The sequence below is a fragment of the Rattus norvegicus genome, chromosome 16, assembly GCF_021556685.1.
Source record: "Rattus norvegicus strain SHRSP/BbbUtx chromosome 16, alternate assembly SHRSP_T2T, whole genome shotgun sequence".
NCBI classification, from domain to species: domain Eukaryota; kingdom Metazoa; phylum Chordata; class Mammalia; order Rodentia; family Muridae; genus Rattus; species Rattus norvegicus.
This window is the reverse complement of record NC_141549.1, coordinates 59,735,383-59,753,074: the sequence shown is the minus strand read 5'-3', so window position 1 is coordinate 59,753,074 and position 17,692 is coordinate 59,735,383. Positions and strand designations below refer to the sequence as shown.

Below are 17,692 nucleotides of genomic sequence, written 5' to 3'. Positions count from 1 at the left end.
GCATTTACAGGATGACCGGCTGTGAATATGAGCTATGTCCTACCAGAAAGAAAGACCATGCTTTTCCATGTGTCTGTAAAGTTGTAGACGTGGCGTGTGGATGTTTGCTTTCCCATAAACGACTATAATAAGAGATATGAAGCTATATATGGGAGACAAGCATAACAGAAAAGGGTACATAAAGAGACCATAAAGATTGAGAATGGTATCCATTCACTGGTAAATCCTTCTAATGACTCTAAAGACCAGACACTCCTCCAAACGTTGGGTGTGTGGAAATGCTCTTTATCATATTTGTGTATTTTGATGCAGAACTGTTTCAGGGATATTGCAGTAGGACTGTGTCACCACACACCAAAGGACACGACCTGTACTGGCTGTGTGGAAACAGAAACACAATGATTTCTGCAGTGAAACAGTTCCTTTTTATTTTAAGGTTTATTTTGTTTTCAGTGATGTGCACTGGGGTGGGGGTGGGGTTGTACATCTAAGTGCAGGTGCCTTAGCAGGCAAGAAGAGGGCACTGGATATCCTGAGCTGAGGTGGCAGACTATGAGCCGTAAGACCTTGGGAAGTGCAGTACGCACTCTTAAATGCTGAGCCGTCTCTTTAGCCCCATGAAACAGCTCCCTTTATCCCCTGAATCAAGTCTAATATTGCAGGTTTCACCTCTTCTTTGACCCACAACTACTTAATGAGCATATTTTTTCACTTAGCATATGGTTGTATTATCTTATTTAATTTACTAAACATGCTATTTTTTTACTAACTTTAAGGATGCTGTCATCCTTAAGGAAACAGCTATGGAAAGAAATAAATGAAGATATGTTAACTTTATAGCATTTCTTTGGGGGAAATTATTTAGCTGTTTAAAGTTGTGTAGCTAAATTATCTAGGGTTGGTATACTAATTAAGAATATGTAAAAATGAAATATAAGTAATTTTTTATACCCTTAAGACTAGTGAAACCGAACTTCATTACAATACATTGAACTAAGGTAATATTTTAAGGTAAAAATATTCAGTATGGAATATTCTCCACACAGAAATGAAAGCGGCTATACCACTTAGAAGTCTTTTTAGAAAGCCCAGGAGAACAGGGGGAGCAGGAACACATATGTTGGCAGATGAGACGATTTAATGGAATTATTCCCATGTCTTTTTGTTAACTTTGGATCTGCTGCAGGAAAACTGTATTTCAAAGTTTGGCAAAGACTCTTACAGGTCCCAGAGCTCTCAAAAGCAATTTTGAAGCTGTAGAAGAAATGGAGGATAAATAAATGAGATGGGAAAAAAACCACCAAAACGACCCACTAGTATGTTAAACAATACCAGAAACGGGTAATCGACAGGACAATTTCAACACTGGGCAAAGTGGGGAAGACAGCAATGTCCAGGGCCCACGTCACAGTGCGTACTTAGGTAGCTGGAACAACCTTAAATTAAATAAATCCCCAAACTCTGGCACCATCGGAAGACCTACTAGTTGAATAGCTATGCCTCATGGGCCAGCTAACTCTATTTAATCTACACAGCAATAAGACTTCTCCTATCTGGAGAGGAGAATTGGGAACCTGCTCATTGCTTAGACAAAGTTATCACACCTTATTTGCCCGTTCCTGGGAAGACTGCTTACATGACACACGGGACACATACTCTGGAAACGGCATTTAATGTGTGCTAAGAAAATTATACCCGTTGATTTTGCATTGTGCGTTTACCACAAATGTGATATTGTTAAATGAGACCTACCTACCTATTGTTAAATGGCAGCACAGCCACTAATAATATAGTTGTTAGGTAGTTAGTTAGTTAGTTACTTTGCTCTTTTCTTCCTTTCCGATGCTTCTTATTAGTAGTATCTGAGATCTGCTCAAATGCAGTAGAACTGTAGACTCTGACAGTCTATGAAGTGCTTAAGTCATGGAACCAAAAGAGGTAACCTTGAAGAGTTATGTCAACTGGGGAAAGAAGGCATCTGAGGAAATCCACTGTTTAAAGTTCTCAGGGAGAGGAGCATGAAAAGCACACATAGGAACGGTCAGGTAGGATGCTGTAAGTAACATTTTATTGTCAGGGAGCAGAGGAAGCATTTAGATCAGCTGCAGTTGAGACACAGAATAAGGCAGAACTGGAGTCAGTGGTAGACACTAGTGCTTTAGCAGGAAGGGGCCTGGGAACACCAAGACTGGAAGCTATACAAAGCCACCAGACACGTTAACTCATAAGTGCTGAGATGGCAAAAATTCTGTCCATGTGGAAGTGGGAGCATGATGGGATAGAACTGGAGGCCATTCTGATCATTCAGACTCCACCCAAGAGACATATAGCCAAGACATTTTAAAGAAAAATTCAACTGTTGGACCACAGTCCAAGAATGTAGTTATGGAAGGGAATCCTGAGTGCTTATGAAAAAGTTCCAAGAAAACAAGGGTATGATGACCTTAGTTTTCTTCAGAACACAGAACTGTGCTTTGGCGCTCCGACCGGATGTTGCAGATAGGAGTGAGTTTATTTCAGGTGTTGTTATTCACACGCCTCTGTGGAGAAACATGTTTTAGCTACTTACAGCCTGTCCTTGTGACTGAATACTGGTGATTCTCCCTCAAGAGTCTAAACTGTCTGATGCTCCAAATAAAGTTGGCTATTGCATGAGACTTTAGCCCACCTCTATTGTAGGCCCCTCTCTCCCAGGTTCATGGTCAACTAGAGCAGTTAACTCCATATTAGTATCGCCCACAAGGGTGCCTTGCTTATGAAACAGACGTTAAATGATTCCCTATGATGTGAGGCTATTAGGGTCCTACACTTTAAAGGACTAGAAAAGGTCCCTTTTTTAAGGATCACAGGGATCACTGAGCAAGGACTTACCTATGCAATTCATGAAAAACTCTTCTCCAACCCTATAAGGTTTCTTAGATTTTTTTTGTTTGGTTGATTGTTTTGTTTTGTTTGTTTTGTTTTGTTGGCACAGGGTTTCTCTGTATAGACCTGGCTGTCCTGGGATTCTCTTTGTAAACCAGGCTGGTCTCAAACTCACAAGGATCCACTTGCCTCTGCCCTCTGAGTACTAGGATCAAAGGCGGCACCACCATTCCCTTGCTTGTTCCCCAACTGTGGGGCAAGTACTCATTTACTTAACATTAAAGTCCCGGAACGTAGAAGGAAGAAATCATACCTAGAAGCATAACCCAAGCGTGAGCAGCGCTCATCTTTTAGTATACCATGGAAAACGTCTATGCCTCATTATAAGGTGGTTTTTATTAGGTACCAGGGTGTGAGGGGGAACAATTCCCAGTAAAGAAAGTAGGAATCCAATCTGTCTGCTTTACTGCTGCATCAATCCAGCCATAGCTAAAACTGCCCAGACATACAAACCTTGGGATTCTGGAGACTTAGGGTGCAATTAAGGAAGAGGCAGGCCCATGCATAGCTGCATCAGGGAGTAAAGATGAACAATGGATGCTAAAACAATCAGAAACAAGATGGACCAAGGGAAGAAAGGAAACGTAAGCTGGCAGGCATTCTCGGGACAGCTTTGAACTTGAGAAAGAAAGAGAACAAAGGTATTAAATATCTCTAGAAACATTGCACATATCAGCCCCAATCCAAGCTGCCATGGTCCATATTAAAAGAAAATTACAAAAAACCACTAGTAATGAAGAAAAAGGAAGTTTTGTAGGTGTGTCCTACATTGTGCCATGTATTACACCATCACTTTGCATCACTATGGTGACCTTAGTCTCCACAGAACACTCACGAGTCAGGTTCTTCACAATTCCCATTTCTAAATCCTCTTCAGATACTTGGTCAATATCAGGTCAGTGTGGCTAACTCTAAAACCTAAGCTTGCCATTCATCATGGCTGTGGGCACCTGCCAATGCTTCTGAGGTTGTTCTGGAACAGTTATTAAAGAAATAATAGTATGTTTAAGATAATGAATTCACAATTACTTCAAGCAGTCTTATACATAAAATATGAGTTTTGAAAACAAGGTGATTTGATTAGGTAAAACTGCAGTGCAAAAATTATATTTACAAGAACCACCAAGACATTATTCTTCGAGACAAATCCAAAGACAGAAGCGTGGAAATGGGGAACAAGAGCCCAAACACCGGTACAGAGTGACTTTCAAGGTTCCCAGAACTAATAGAAGAGCAAAGAGTAAACATGATTGCAGTCAACAAGAAGCACAGCGTTGTGCTGGGTACCAGGAAAAACAAACTGGGCAGGACAGCCATGGCATGGCTGCAGGGACCTTACAGAATCAACTCAAAGGCCTGCAATGGTTTAACACCCCTTTTTACTGCCATCCCATCTGCTGGGTCCAGGCTGAGAGGAATAAAGGGTTTTTTGAACTTTTCCAGGACAAGGCTGAAAAGCTTCAATCAAAACACAGGGTTCTATCTTGCACTGCCAGGTCTGAAAGCAGACACCCTGGCTGCACAACGGCATCCTTCCTCTTTCCATTTCTGCCTGGGAGTCAGGAGGTGGATCCTATAAATCACCAAGAAACAGGACCTCTCTCCAGCAATTCTCACCATGCCTTCTGCTAATCTCACCATATGAGCATACTGCTTTCCACCCTGTAGGTCAGGTACAGGGCTGGTGAACCTTCTGGGTTCCAGAATCATCTGAGACTACCTGGGTTAAGTACAACTGCCATGCCGGACAAGGAATTCACAGGCAGAGTTACCATTCAGTGAAAAGGATGGGGGAAGGGCCGATGGCAGCGGCCACAAAGTGTTCTCAGCCAAATACCAAGTCTTCACTGCTATATAAATTAGGCTGAAGGTCACTGTCAATCATTCAGGGGAAGGGATCCAGCGACTGTTGAACAGAGAGAAATCAAAATGTCTGCAGCAGCCAAAACCTAAGACAAGTTTATGTTCTAATCTAAGAAAAGCAGCTAGATAAATAGTTTGCCATGCTAAATTTGGTATCGTGACATTTTCTGACTCTACCAACATGAAAAGAAAAGTATTCACAAGTCAAGAGCCCCAGGCACTGGATCTGGTTCTGAAATGGAACCGCTAGGCTGAGGCAGCTGAACTCTCTGCTTCTGACCTGAAGGAAGACCCTAAATGTCTTCAACTCCTCCTCCATTCAAGGATGCCATGGCTCTGTCTTTAGAGAAAGCACCCAGAACACAAAACGGCCACCATGGAAATGTATACGGTAGTGACTCAGCCACGTGGGAAGGTGGTGGACCAACTCTCAGCTTTCTAAGGACAGGAAGGTATGGCCTTTGCTACAACAGTATCTGAACCAGTCCAGAGGCTGCACTGTTGAACACAGCTCTATGCACAGAGTGAAGCCATGAACACCACACACGTAGGCACACCTTCCTAGCTGCAGGCGCGTCTTCAGGCTGAGCTCTCCAGGCTTACAACCCTCGCTCCGTTTCCTCTTCTGGTAAGTTAGAAAATGACTGGTTACATGCTAGAGTATTTGAAAGATTTCCCGAGTTATTTCTACCTGCCATAATTATACTTTGGTTTGAATTGGCGGTCTTATCATAACATTAAAGATAAAGCCCTCCGGGGTTGGGGATTTAGCTCAGTGGTAGAGCGCTTGCCTAGGAAGTGCAAGGCCCTGGGTTCGGTCCCCAGCTCCGAAAAAAAGAAAGAAAAAAAAAAGCCCTCCCTTTGTTGACTTAATGAAATGAACATCATATGACACCATTTTTTAAAGATTGAATGAAAAAAGCTCTTCTGGGCTATCGAGAGAGCTCAGTCAGTGGAGAGGATCTGAGTTCAATCTCAGATCTTATAAAACCAGAACTGCAAAATCCCAGTATTGTAAAACCAGGAAATGATCATGAATCAAAACTCCAACCTTTAATTTCCTGAAAACTCCAATCAGACTCTAATGTAGTAGGGAAAAGACCTGATGAAGCTGGAGAAGTGACAAGCAAGCTGAGCTCCATCTGCTCTCCTTGTTTGATGGGGGAACCCCCAATGTCCAATGTGAACAGCCCAGTTTCCTGAGTCTTCCACAATCCTTGGCAATACCTTGAGGGTACGCAAAGGTGCTGTGAGGACCTCCTGCAACTTGGGAGAGATGTTTTATGAGTCAAGTCTTTTTAATGTTTTTGTCTTAGTTTCTTTTCTTGTTGCTATAATAAGAAATACTCTGACAAATACAACCTAAAGAAGTGTTTCCTCCGGCCTACAGTCCCAGGTTACAGTCTGACACAGCAAGGGATTCACAACCTCAGGAGCTCCTGTGAGCTAGTCACACGACGGGCACAGTCAAGAAATGGAGAGGACACTCGGCTCACTTTGCCCACTGTACACAACCCAAAACTCCCTGTCCAGAAAATGGTTCTGCTCACAATTAAGATGGGTCTTTCCAGGAATGAAGAAATGGTTCAGGATTTATAAAGCACTAGACGGTCTTCCCGAGGGCTGGGATTCAACTCCCGGCACTCATGTGGCAGATCACAACCACCAGTGTCTCTATGGTTCTGAGGAATCAACACCTTCTTTGGGCCTCTGTGAACACCAAGCATATATGGTACAAAGACCGTGTATACATGGAAACACCCGCATACATGTAAACATTCTTGTAATTAAAAAGATGGGTCTCACCTCCATCAACCAACTAAGAGGGCCCCTCACAGGCATGCTCTGACCCGTATCCCCAGGAGACTCTGGAGTCGTCAGGTTGGCAATTACCAACAACCATCCACTAGTCGTGTTTTAATTGCACAAATATAAATGGAAATCCTAAAGTGGTTTTGATTTTGGAAGGTGTCACTGTCTCTGTGATAGTTGTTAAGTTGTTCCAGATGTTCCAAAGCCCCTGAACTATAGCCCTACTTAGAGGAGAGAAAAAAAAGAGAACGAGAGAGGAGAGCAGGGGAGAGAGGGGAGGAGAGCAATAACAAGTGTGTATGGTATACATCTTAGTTGTTCTCAACAAAAATAATTATTACTAACTTAACCTATAACCCAGACTAAAACTTTATTTCTTCCTCCCACTCAATACTCACATCTACAACACAGTTCCCTTGTTAAAGTAACGGTAACCAGAGATGTACTCAATTATAGTTGGCAAAGCACCCTGACACACAAGAAGAAAAACTGAAGCAAAACCAACTTCTTCAGACCATTTCAGATCACTATAATTGTTGGGGAGGGGTAAAGTTTTCTAATTTAAACAGGAAGCCCTTTTTCCCTCCTTCTATAAGCCTGCCTAACCAAATAAAGGGCAGTGGTCACGAAGCTTGAAGGGTTTTCCAGTCCACCCTTCCGGTAGAAAAATCACGAACACCCATCCTTTCCCCAAAAGGCAGATTTAAAGTGTTCAAAACTATAAAACCAATGAAAGTCTTTTTCCCAGGACCATTTTATTCAAAGGTCAGAGACAGAAGAACTAAGGGAAGGGCAAATATCATAGGGCACAGTCCAAGGAAATATACGACATGGAACCAAAAGAAACAGTCTGCCTGTCAGGAAACCCTTAAAGGCCTTCAGCATGAGGCATGGAAGGGGCCTTTAAAAGTGAACTCTTGATACCATGTACTACTGTGCAACTAGTTATATCAATCGTGCAGTTAATAAGCCAGTAACTGGGTGCTGCCAATTACCCACTGGAAGTCAGACAGCTGACCCTATCAGTTTAAGTTCTTCAACTTGTAAACTTACTACTTAGATATGCTAATCTGTTGAATGCTCAATTGTATGCCAGTAGCCCAGACAATTTATCAAAGGTTCCCAACAAATTAACTAGGCACAGATTATCTGACAACATCCATCTCTGCTATGAACCTTCTAGGAGAAAGAAACACCCATCCACACATGGTGCAGGCTGAAGAGAATTGTTAGACAATATGTCTACAAAGGTCAGCCGTAACACTGAGTTCCTCACACAGCAGCTCCTGACCACATCCTTCCTGCAGGCTCTGGGTTCTCTGCTCCAGGCAGGCCCAGCCTTACCATCAACTGCACCTAAGGACAGAAAAGTATGGTTATCAGTACAGATGGAGCTCCATCAGCACTGCAGTTCCCTGGGTCACAATATGTATCCAGGACATTACACATCTGAGAGCAAGGACTGGTCGCCTAGGTCACACACCCTGCATGCAGACTGAGCAAATATCCCCAGGGCCAAGGAGAATGACAGTGATCATATCTAACAGTCTTCCCAGAGTTCTACTCAAAGTCATCCTTCTACACGCTTTGTCTCTATTCACAGGTGAATCGCAGGGGGAACAGCTCCCCTCTGCTGCTGCTGTGGCCTTCCACAGCATAGCCCTACCTGATCTGCTGAACAGACTCTTCCTTCCATTCCAAGGACAGACATCTCCACTGCCCTTTAAAGACTTAGTGAAAGGCGGAAATCTATGGTCCAAGCCAAACCTTCGTCCTCTTCCCTTCTCTAGCAATGGCTGTTTAGCCCACATTTTCAACTTGGTCTCCTTAAGCACAACCTATTCTCTAGACAGGGCTAGAGTCATCCAAATTAACTGAAATAGGAGAGTTCAGATTGGGAAAATCCAGGGCCTGGTTGAAGTAGACTGACAATCCAGCAGGCGTGGTTAGACAGATGAGAAAAATCCATCTTATGCCTGACCACGTTCACAGAAAGCTGTGAAAGTCTTGGAATTCCGTGCATGGTAGGAAGATTTTTTTTTTTTAGTGTGCCAGACTTCAAAGCAAACAGGCAACACATTTCTCAGTTTGTTGGAGAATTTCCACATGGAAACTAGGGGAACTGTACATACGTGTTCCTAAGGACTTGTTAGCTACATACGCATTCTCAAGTAATTCCTGTACGGTTACATCCCACCTGTGAAAACAAAGGATTGGAGAATTCTTTTCATTTAAAATGAGAGAAAAACAAAACAAAACCAAGATAACAACAAACAAAAACCAGTCCCACTCCCTGTGTTAAAACTCTTCTACCTGACTTAGGGGAGGACAAGGAAACTAGCTGGACAATTCTGAGTGGACTAGAAAGTTTACACACAGCAGGATGCTGTTCTATCCACCCCTTGCTTGCTGAGAGAGCAGATCTGACTGGAACTTAACTACATCTTTACATTCCACTGAGGTAGACGATGAACCAAAATGGTGACACAGAGCAATCGCTTCAGTAGAAACAAGAGTGTTGGGAGCTCCTGGGAGGGCAGAAGAAGCCCTGTGGTTCCCTGGCAAAACAGACATCATGCAGAAGTCATGATAAATCGTCAGGCACTTGCGAGTTTTACATGGGGCTGTGAGATTGATTTTGGTAGACCCTGGATGTGTGAGCTCAAGGGAACACGTGCCGCCGAACAAAAGAGGAAGCCTAGGATTTGTTTCAAGGCCACCTTAAAATAACCTCAACCAAAAATACTATTTTCTGCAAGTATAAATAAGAAAAAGGGATCTAAAACGTTAAGAAGAAATTAAACTGAAAGCAGATGCTGGGTGTGACATAATTCAAATGCTAAGTGTTTGGAGCAGTCTATTAATGACAAATGGGTAAAGAGCATACAGTGATTTAAAAAAGAAGAAGAATCAGTAGTTTTGGAAGGAAAAGACTTTGCAGTAGATCAATACAGAAAGCTAAAGGCTATTTTATAATAATGATGCATTGCTATAAAAAGAAAAATATTTCTAAATTTCTAAAATTCTTATGAATTTGATGTATTTCTGACAAAAGTATTAGTTAGCTGATAAAAGACTAAATAAACCCTTTACTTACAAAGCTCTTTGGAAACTATGGGAAAATATTTTTCCAAGGCCAAGTTGTGCCAAACGGAATTTGTGGCCCAGGGAGCAGCAGCCTGGGCACAGAGAGAGGCAAGCCTTAGCTCCTCCTCCAGACAAGCCCAGGTCTGGAGATGGAGGAGTAGAACCATCCATCCGAGGAAAAGCCAGGCTTCCCAGCATCTGTCTGTACTCCTGGGTGCCGAAGCCCTGAAAGACAGACTGCACAGCCTACCACATTCTCTTCCTCCTCAGACAGAAGAGTCCTAAGAGACCCACCATTCCCCTTCTATGAAATGAGTATAAATAGGAGGCCTCTTTGAGATCTGAAAGGAGCCGCTGCACCCCTGCCCGCCCTGGTGTGGTGACAAGCTCAGCACATCCTAATAGTCATGTCCACCCATTAACACCTCGTTACTCAACCACCCAGTGCAGCCGCCACTCTGCCCTTTAAGTCACTATGATACCTCTGATAATTAACACTTGTTTTATACTTACCATTGCTGCCTTAATGCAGGCTACTCTTACAGTACTACTTAGAATCTAATCTCAAGGAACTACGTATCTTGTGTTTGATCCTGCAGTACCATGAACTATGCTAGGCGTACGTTTTCTATAGATATTCCATGGCTTACTGAATTCCAGAGCAATAAACCGAAACACCCTGAACTGTGGGATTCCTAAGGATGGGCACTGCAACTTTTTCGTCTTTGTAGGCTGATGCACTTATTAATGCGTGTATGCTAAAACACTTGCCTAGTGAATGAAATTAACAATGATTGGTTAAAACTAAGAATCTGAGAGCTTGTGGGTAGACTCGGGAATGGTTAGGCAGAAAGGTACGCATACTGAATTTAAGTTTTCAGACAAGATAAAGAGAACTATTCTATGATGAAAAACATTATATGTGGAGGAAACAAAGAACAGGAATAAGAATGAGAAGAGAATTCATGTCCTATAACTAAAATGAGACAACTCTGAAGGATAATAAGAAACAGGGCCACTGAAAGGTCTTGAAGCTTAGACACACAGTCACATTAAACTGTAGTCTCCATTTATTCAACAATCTGTGGGTTCTTCTCCCTTGAACCAGTGTCTTGGATATGGGGGTTACATAAATAGTTGAGATAAAGTCACTGTCTACATCCCACATGGGGATGTGTGCATGAGACACAGACAACACTTCAAATGGAAAACAAAACAAAATGTGAGAGCATGCATGTTTATGCTAGAGGATCCAAGATCTGAGGGAGGAAATTAAAGCAAATAAATAGACACATTGGTAGCAATGGTGGGCGGTACAATCTCTTACAAGCATCACCTGTCAATAAAGAAGCCTATAGCCAATAAGCTGAGGCAGGAAGTAGGAGGCGAGACACTGGCAGGAAGAGAGAGCATTCTGGGAAATAGTGAGAGACTGAGGGAGAGATTCGGGAGGATGTGATGAGGGGAGATTTGAGCGAGACTGAGATGCTGAGGAAGAAGCAGGTTGAAACTGAAGGAGACTAGCCGTGTGGGATGGTCTGAATGGGTTATAAATACCAGGTAGTTACCAGGTAGTCAGGGAATTAGCCAAAGATTGTGGTAAAAGCAAGTAATAATAAATAATTAAATCTCAGAATCATCTTTTCTTTCTGGGAACGGACTGGAAAGAAAAAAATGTTTTTTTTAAAAGTGGTCTGCTCAGGAAAGACTTCTCTAATCAAATGGCGGGCTAGTTCAAAAGAGACCCAACGAGTCAGAAATGTGGAAATTTGGAGAAAGAGCACTCCAAGAAGAGGAAAGAAAATATAAAGGCCTGAACAGCTATAAATGTTAAGGTTGTGGGAATGGCTGAGCAGCTTAGGGTGGGAGGGATGGACGAGGCAGCATAGGCTGCCGAGACGAATCCTGGAGGGTCTTCCAGACCATGATGCAGATTCAACTTCTACACTGAGTGTGGTGGGAAGTCAACAGGGGAGCTTACAGAGGAAAGGCAGTAGGACTGCAGAAAGAAACGCTCTAGAAATTAAAAGGCTTTCCACACGGAGATTTCAAATATAGTGTATAAAATAATTTACTATACGCTTGTTTAATTCCAAATGACAATGTAAATTCCATGAAACTAGGCCTGTCAGCCTTGTTAACCATCAGGGATCTGGGCCTTTACACAGGGCCTACCACACAGGAAACATGCAGGTTAACAGAGGCTTTTCAGGCCCTCTAAGTAGTTGAACAGGGTCCTCCTCATAAGCCATCACAACCAAACTGGCTGAATTGTACCCTGAACATTCTACATGCCTTGCGCTTAGCCATATGCCCAGAGGAGCACAACTTTCTTTCATGGCTTGGCAGTAAATGTATTTCTCCGGGAATCAGTGATAAGCAGTGTTTTAATAAGCAACAAAGAGGGGAAAAGTAAATACACAATTTTTATAAAGTTGTCATGGCCTGCCACGAAGCCTTAAGTGGGAGCTATTTTTAAACTACTTTAAATGGGGCTGTGGGAGGAAGGGTTGGGCCCGTGTCCTGGGAAGTGCTCTTACTCCCAAAGGCTTCAACTAGCTGTCCACCAGGGGAAAGGGCACTAGAAAAAATAGTTTTGACTGTTCCTGGCCTAAGAAATATGGTACAGAGTGAGCTGTTTGCAGGCCCTCTGAGTGCAGACCTAGAATCCAAAGCTGAGCCAGCACACACAGCCACAGAATTCTGGGGTATTGTCTGGTGAAGCGTTTCTGTTCCACACATACTTTCACAGTTTATCCTGATCAAAGTGGGAAAAGTAACAATAAAAGGAAGTTCTAAGAGGAGAAAGACCTGTGTAAATCTGACCTGGTTGTACCTGCAGAGATGGGCAGATCTGATGAAAGCTTTACTTCCTGTGAGTCCACCAGGAAAGGCTACACTTTGCCAAGAAGTAACTAACGGCAAAGGTGGCCACACACAGGAGTTCCGGGTCTTCATCTCCCAACCATGCAAATGTTCCCAGGTACATAACAAATGTTCAAATTGAGTGCCTTTTCAGTACAAGGATCCTTCTCCTCAGGACAGAGGCACATCCTCCCTTCTCTCCTCCACCCATCCACTGCAAAAAGACCCTCCCTCAAGAATCTGGGCTTTGCCTCCCAGGCCTCTCAACAGTGGCTCTCTGAGCAAAACTGGATGCTTTCCTAAAATTCATGAGCTTGCAGAGATGAATGTTTTTATCACAGAAAACTACACTGGGAAAGCATGGGTGTGAACTAGAATTGGGTTACACAAAGCCACTCTTTGGAGACTGCCTCCAGGGCAGTAAAATATTTAAGCCCATTATGAGGCATGGAAGTTTAAGTAGGTCAAATGAAATGTTTGGATTGGGAAAATTCTTTTTATTCTCACATTGCATGTAAGTTTTCTCAGCAATACAAACTTGGTGTTACCTCCTTTTGCAACGAGAACAATAAAAATTATTTTTTTTTAAAAAAAGTGCTAAGAAATACCATGCATCTCATTATCAAGTGTTGTAAATATATCCTCTGTCTGTCCTGTAAAAGTTGAAGGCCAGGAAACCAAGGTTGCAGGAGTTCTCAGGAACCCTTGGAGACCATATACCTAGCTGTAGTCCAGATTGTGAACTGACCACAGATGGACACAAAGATTAAAGGAACAGAATTAGGTCAGCTCAAACATCTGTGCTGAATTGATTCTCAGCACATGTGCCAAGACAAGCCGTTTTCAAGAAATGGCTCTGGAGCAACTGGTATTCCACAAGCTGAAGGACTATAGCCCTCTACACAACAACATACACCGAGTGGATCAAAAACCTAAACACGTTAAGGAGTTTTTGTGAGCTTAGGTTAGGCAATGGTTTGTAAAGAACAATGCACCAAGGAAGGCACTAAGAAAACAGATTAGCCTGGATTCCCACCAACTAAAAACTTGACCAAGAAAGAGAAAAGACATACCATGGGATGATCACAAGTCATATAGGTACCCATGAGCACAATCTATGAAGAACACTTATGGCTCAAACATGAAAGGCAGATAACCCAGCAGAAAACAACCAGATGGTCTTAAAACATATGTATCTAGATAAGACACAGTCAACACGCACAAGCCAAGACGAGTAGTCAAGATCGTTTATCTCTCGGTAGGGGGAACCACTCCCAGTAGGGACTACTCCCCACCCCTCACGGAATAGGCTTTATCCTGAAGGTAGACAGTGCTGGTGAGGAGCTGGTGCACTGGAATGACCATCATTCGTCTTTGCTGGGAATATAAAATGGTGCAATGTCGCTGGAAAAGGTGAAACTCCTGATTATACACCCAAGAGAACTGGAAAACATGGGTTCCCAAAACACCTGTACAGCAATGTTTGTGGAAGTACTACTCATGAATATTTAGAAATAACCCAAATTCCCATCAACTAGTAAATGAGTAAACAACCTTGAACACATCCACAGTAGACTGACTATTAACCAGTAACACCTAGGAGACGGAGCTCGGGATGCAGGGAATGAGGTAAACCATGTGTGTGGGGTGTGTTTATAACCCCAGTACTGAGAAGGCGGCAGCAGAAGGGTCCAAGGGCTTTGCACTAGTATTAGCTACAGAAACCCTGTCTCAAAACTAATCTATGCTAAAAGTTATATGAACCCTAAAACATTACACTAACTGAAAGCAGTTGTTAGGCACAATGAATCATAAAACACCATTTATATAAAATACCCAGAAAAGGCAAATTTGTAAGACCAAAAAAAAAAAAAAAAAAAGCAGATCAGTGAGTATCTTCAATATAGAAAGATACAAAGATACAAAGGGTAAATAACTACTAACAAATACAGGGGTTCATTTTAGAACACCCATGGGTTTAAAACTATTCTAAAATTAGATTTCTGTACAAAAGTCATTTTACCTGGAAGACTTGTTATTGTCATGTATTAAGAACAATCCTGACTCCCAGCCATATCTTCTACGGTGTTCTCATTTTTCTCATTTTTTCCCCATTCAAACCAACATATTCATTCATAGTCTTCATCCAGCTACTTAAAAAGACACTGGCAGCTACATGCATTCTACACTATATGAATGAATAAAAACACAATTTGAGAATGAAGAATTCTTTAGTTCTATGATAGATTGTGTGCCCTAAATATCAAAGGTTGACTCAAGATAGTAAGACTTCACCCAAGTATTGCTAAATCTATTAGAAGGGAGGATTTCAGAAAGCATGGTTACCTCTGTGTGAGTCTGTGTGTGTGTGTGTATGTGTGAGTCAGTGTGTGTGTGTGTGTGTGTGTGTGTGTCTGTGTGTGTAAGAGAGCATCTATGTGTGCTGTGTGTGTATGTCCAAGTATGAGTGTGTCTCTGTGTGAGTATGTGAGTGTATGTGGGTATGTGTATGTGTGTGTTTGAGCGTGTGTGTATGTCTATGTATGAGTGCGTGTCTCTGTGTATGTGTATGTGTCTGAGTATGAGTGTAACTGTGAGTGTGTGTATATGTGTATGTCTATGTCTGAAGTGTGTATGTGTTTGTGTGTGTGTGTAGGTCAGATGAGAACATCAGATGCCCTGCTCCTCTATCACTCTCTGCCTTACTCTCCTGTGACGGGAGGGTCTATCACTGAACTGGAGACTTGAGTTTGAGGGCTCTGCTGGGGGCCTGCATGTCCTGGTGTCCCTGCTGCATCACAATGCCCTGCTTGCAGCCAGCCCCCGCTTTTCCCATGGGAGCTTGGGATGGAATTCGGGTCCTCACGCTTCAGGGAACAACCACTGACCCTCCAGCCGTAAGTACAGATGACTCTGAGGAATGCTTAGTACAACTCCTGTGAGGATTTAGCTTTCTGAAAACTAAAGAAAATAAACTGCCAAGGCTATACTTTAAGGGTTCATCCCCACAAACAACCCCATCTTGCCTCTGAAGTGAGTGACCACGTGCGGTAACGCAGACTACGTCCTCTGGAGTTGCCAAAAATCTTGGGCAATACTGGCCATACAGTACCGCCCCTGGTTCTTTTGTGAAAATCAAATTGCAGTATAAAGAAAAAGTGACCAGAATGTTTGAGAACACAAAAGCAAAGTGTTAACATGAAGGTAACAATCCAGGCATGCAGCAGGAGGCCTGGACCTGTTGAGCATCCACCCCAAGATGCTCTCTCACGTCACTTCATGTATATCAAAAAGTAGTCTACTTGTAAAGCATACAGAATGGCAAGCCACACTGCACGGTTCTCATTCTGCCTCTCCTACCTGAGCAACCTGTCTAACCTCAGTTTCCTCCACTGTGAAGTGGGGCTAACGATGGACGGCATTCACCTGAGACGCTGACTGAGGACTGAGCGGATTGTCCCGTGGAAAGCCATCCGACAGTGTGTAGTGCAGTTGCTGCAGTGCTCTACAGTACTCTATAGCGCTCTACAGCACTCTACAGTGCTCTATAGCACTCTACAGTGCTCTATAGCGCTCTACAGCACTCTACAGTACTCTACAGTGCTCTACAGTGCTCTGCAGTGCTCTACAGCGCTCTACAGCGCTCTGCAGCGCTCTACAGCGCTCTGCAGCGCTCTACAGAGCTCTACAGTGCTCTACAGCGCTCTACAGCGCTCTGCAGTGCTCTGCAGCGCTCTACAGCGCTCTACAGTGCTCTACAGTGCTCTACAGTACTCTACAGTACTCTATAGCGCTCTACAGTGCTCTACAGCGCTCTGCAGTACTCTATAGCACTCTACAGTACTCTACAGTACAGTGCTCTGCAGTGCTCTGCAGTGCTCTACAGTACTCTACAGTACAGTGCTCTACAGTGCTCTACAGCGCTCTACAGTACTCTACAGCACTCTACAGTGCTCTACAGTACTCTACAGCACTCTACAGTACTCTACAGCGCTCTACAGTACTCTACAGCGCTCTGCAGTGCTCTACAGTGCTCTACAGTACTCTACAGTACAGTGCTCTGCAGTGCTCTACAGTGCTCTACAGTGCTCTACAGTACTCTACAGTACAGTACTCTACAGCACTCTACAGCACTCAACAGTGCTCTACAGTGCTCTATAGTCCTCTGTAGTGCTCTACAGTGCTCTGCAGTACTCTGCAGTACTCTACATCACTCTACAGTACTCTACAGCGCTCTACAGTGCTCCATAGTGCTCTACAGGAAGGCGTCCAACAGGCTACTGAATTACTGTAGTAAAGATAGCCACAAGGTAAGCTCAATGTTACCATAAACCAGTGAATTACATGTCATCATCAAGAATTAATTACTTTGAAGAAACTCCAGACTGATTTCCAGAGTGGTTGTACCAGTTTGCAATCCCACCAACAATGGAGGAGTGTTCCTCTTTCTCCACATCCTTGCCAGCATCTGCTGTCCCCTGAGTTTTTGATCTTAGCCATTCTGACTGGTGTGAGGTGGAATCTCAGGGTCATTTTGATTTACATTTCCCTGATGACTAAGGACATAGTACTACCTGAGGACCCAGCTATACCACTCCTGGGCATATACCCAAAAGATGCTCCAACATATAACAAAGATACATGCTTCACTATGGTCATAGCAGCCTTATTTATAATAGCCAGAAGCTGGAAAGAATCCAGATGCCCTTCAACAGAGGAATGAATATAGAAAATGTGGTACATCTACACAATGGAATACTACTCAGCTATCAAAAACAATGACTTTATGAAATTCATAGGCAAATGGATGGATCTAGAAAATATCATCCTGAGTGAGGTAACCTAATCACAGAAGAACACACATGGCATGCACTCACTGATAAGTGGCTATTAGGCAAACAGCTTGGAATACCCACGATACAACTCACGGACCACACGAAGCTCAACAGGAAGGAAGACCAAAGAGTGGATGCTTCAGTCTTACTTAGAAAAGGGAACAAAATAATTATGGGACGTAGACAGTGGGAAGAACTTGGGAGAAAGAAAGGAGGGGGAGGGGAAAAAGAGGGGCAGAATCAGGTATGGGAGGAGACGGAGGAGATGTACAGAGGGTCAGGAAATTGAGCAGAGCTGTGTAGCA

At 43.1% G+C, this 17,692-nt stretch overlaps 2 protein-coding genes across 3 annotated transcripts in view; both read right to left on the bottom strand.

Annotated features, from left to right (window-relative positions):
* Erich1 (glutamate-rich 1) overlaps positions 1 to 17,692 on the bottom strand; it is a gene marked incomplete at its 5' end in the record, with an annotated part of 52,793,804 nt that overhangs the window by 23,911,289 nt on the left and 28,864,823 nt on the right.
* Positions 1 to 17,692, bottom strand: part of Mtmr7 (myotubularin related protein 7) — a 91,873-nt gene that overhangs the window by 64,848 nt on the left and 9,333 nt on the right. Inside the window, exon 1 of one of the 3 annotated variants that reach the window (XM_087588352.1) lies at positions 1,065 to 1,254. The exons of the other annotated variants lie outside the window; for them this stretch is intronic. The gene's annotated coding sequence lies outside the window, so the exon portion shown is untranslated. Of the gene's footprint in view, positions 1 to 1,064; positions 1,255 to 17,692 lie in introns of those variants that run through there. 3 annotated transcript variants of the gene reach the window in all.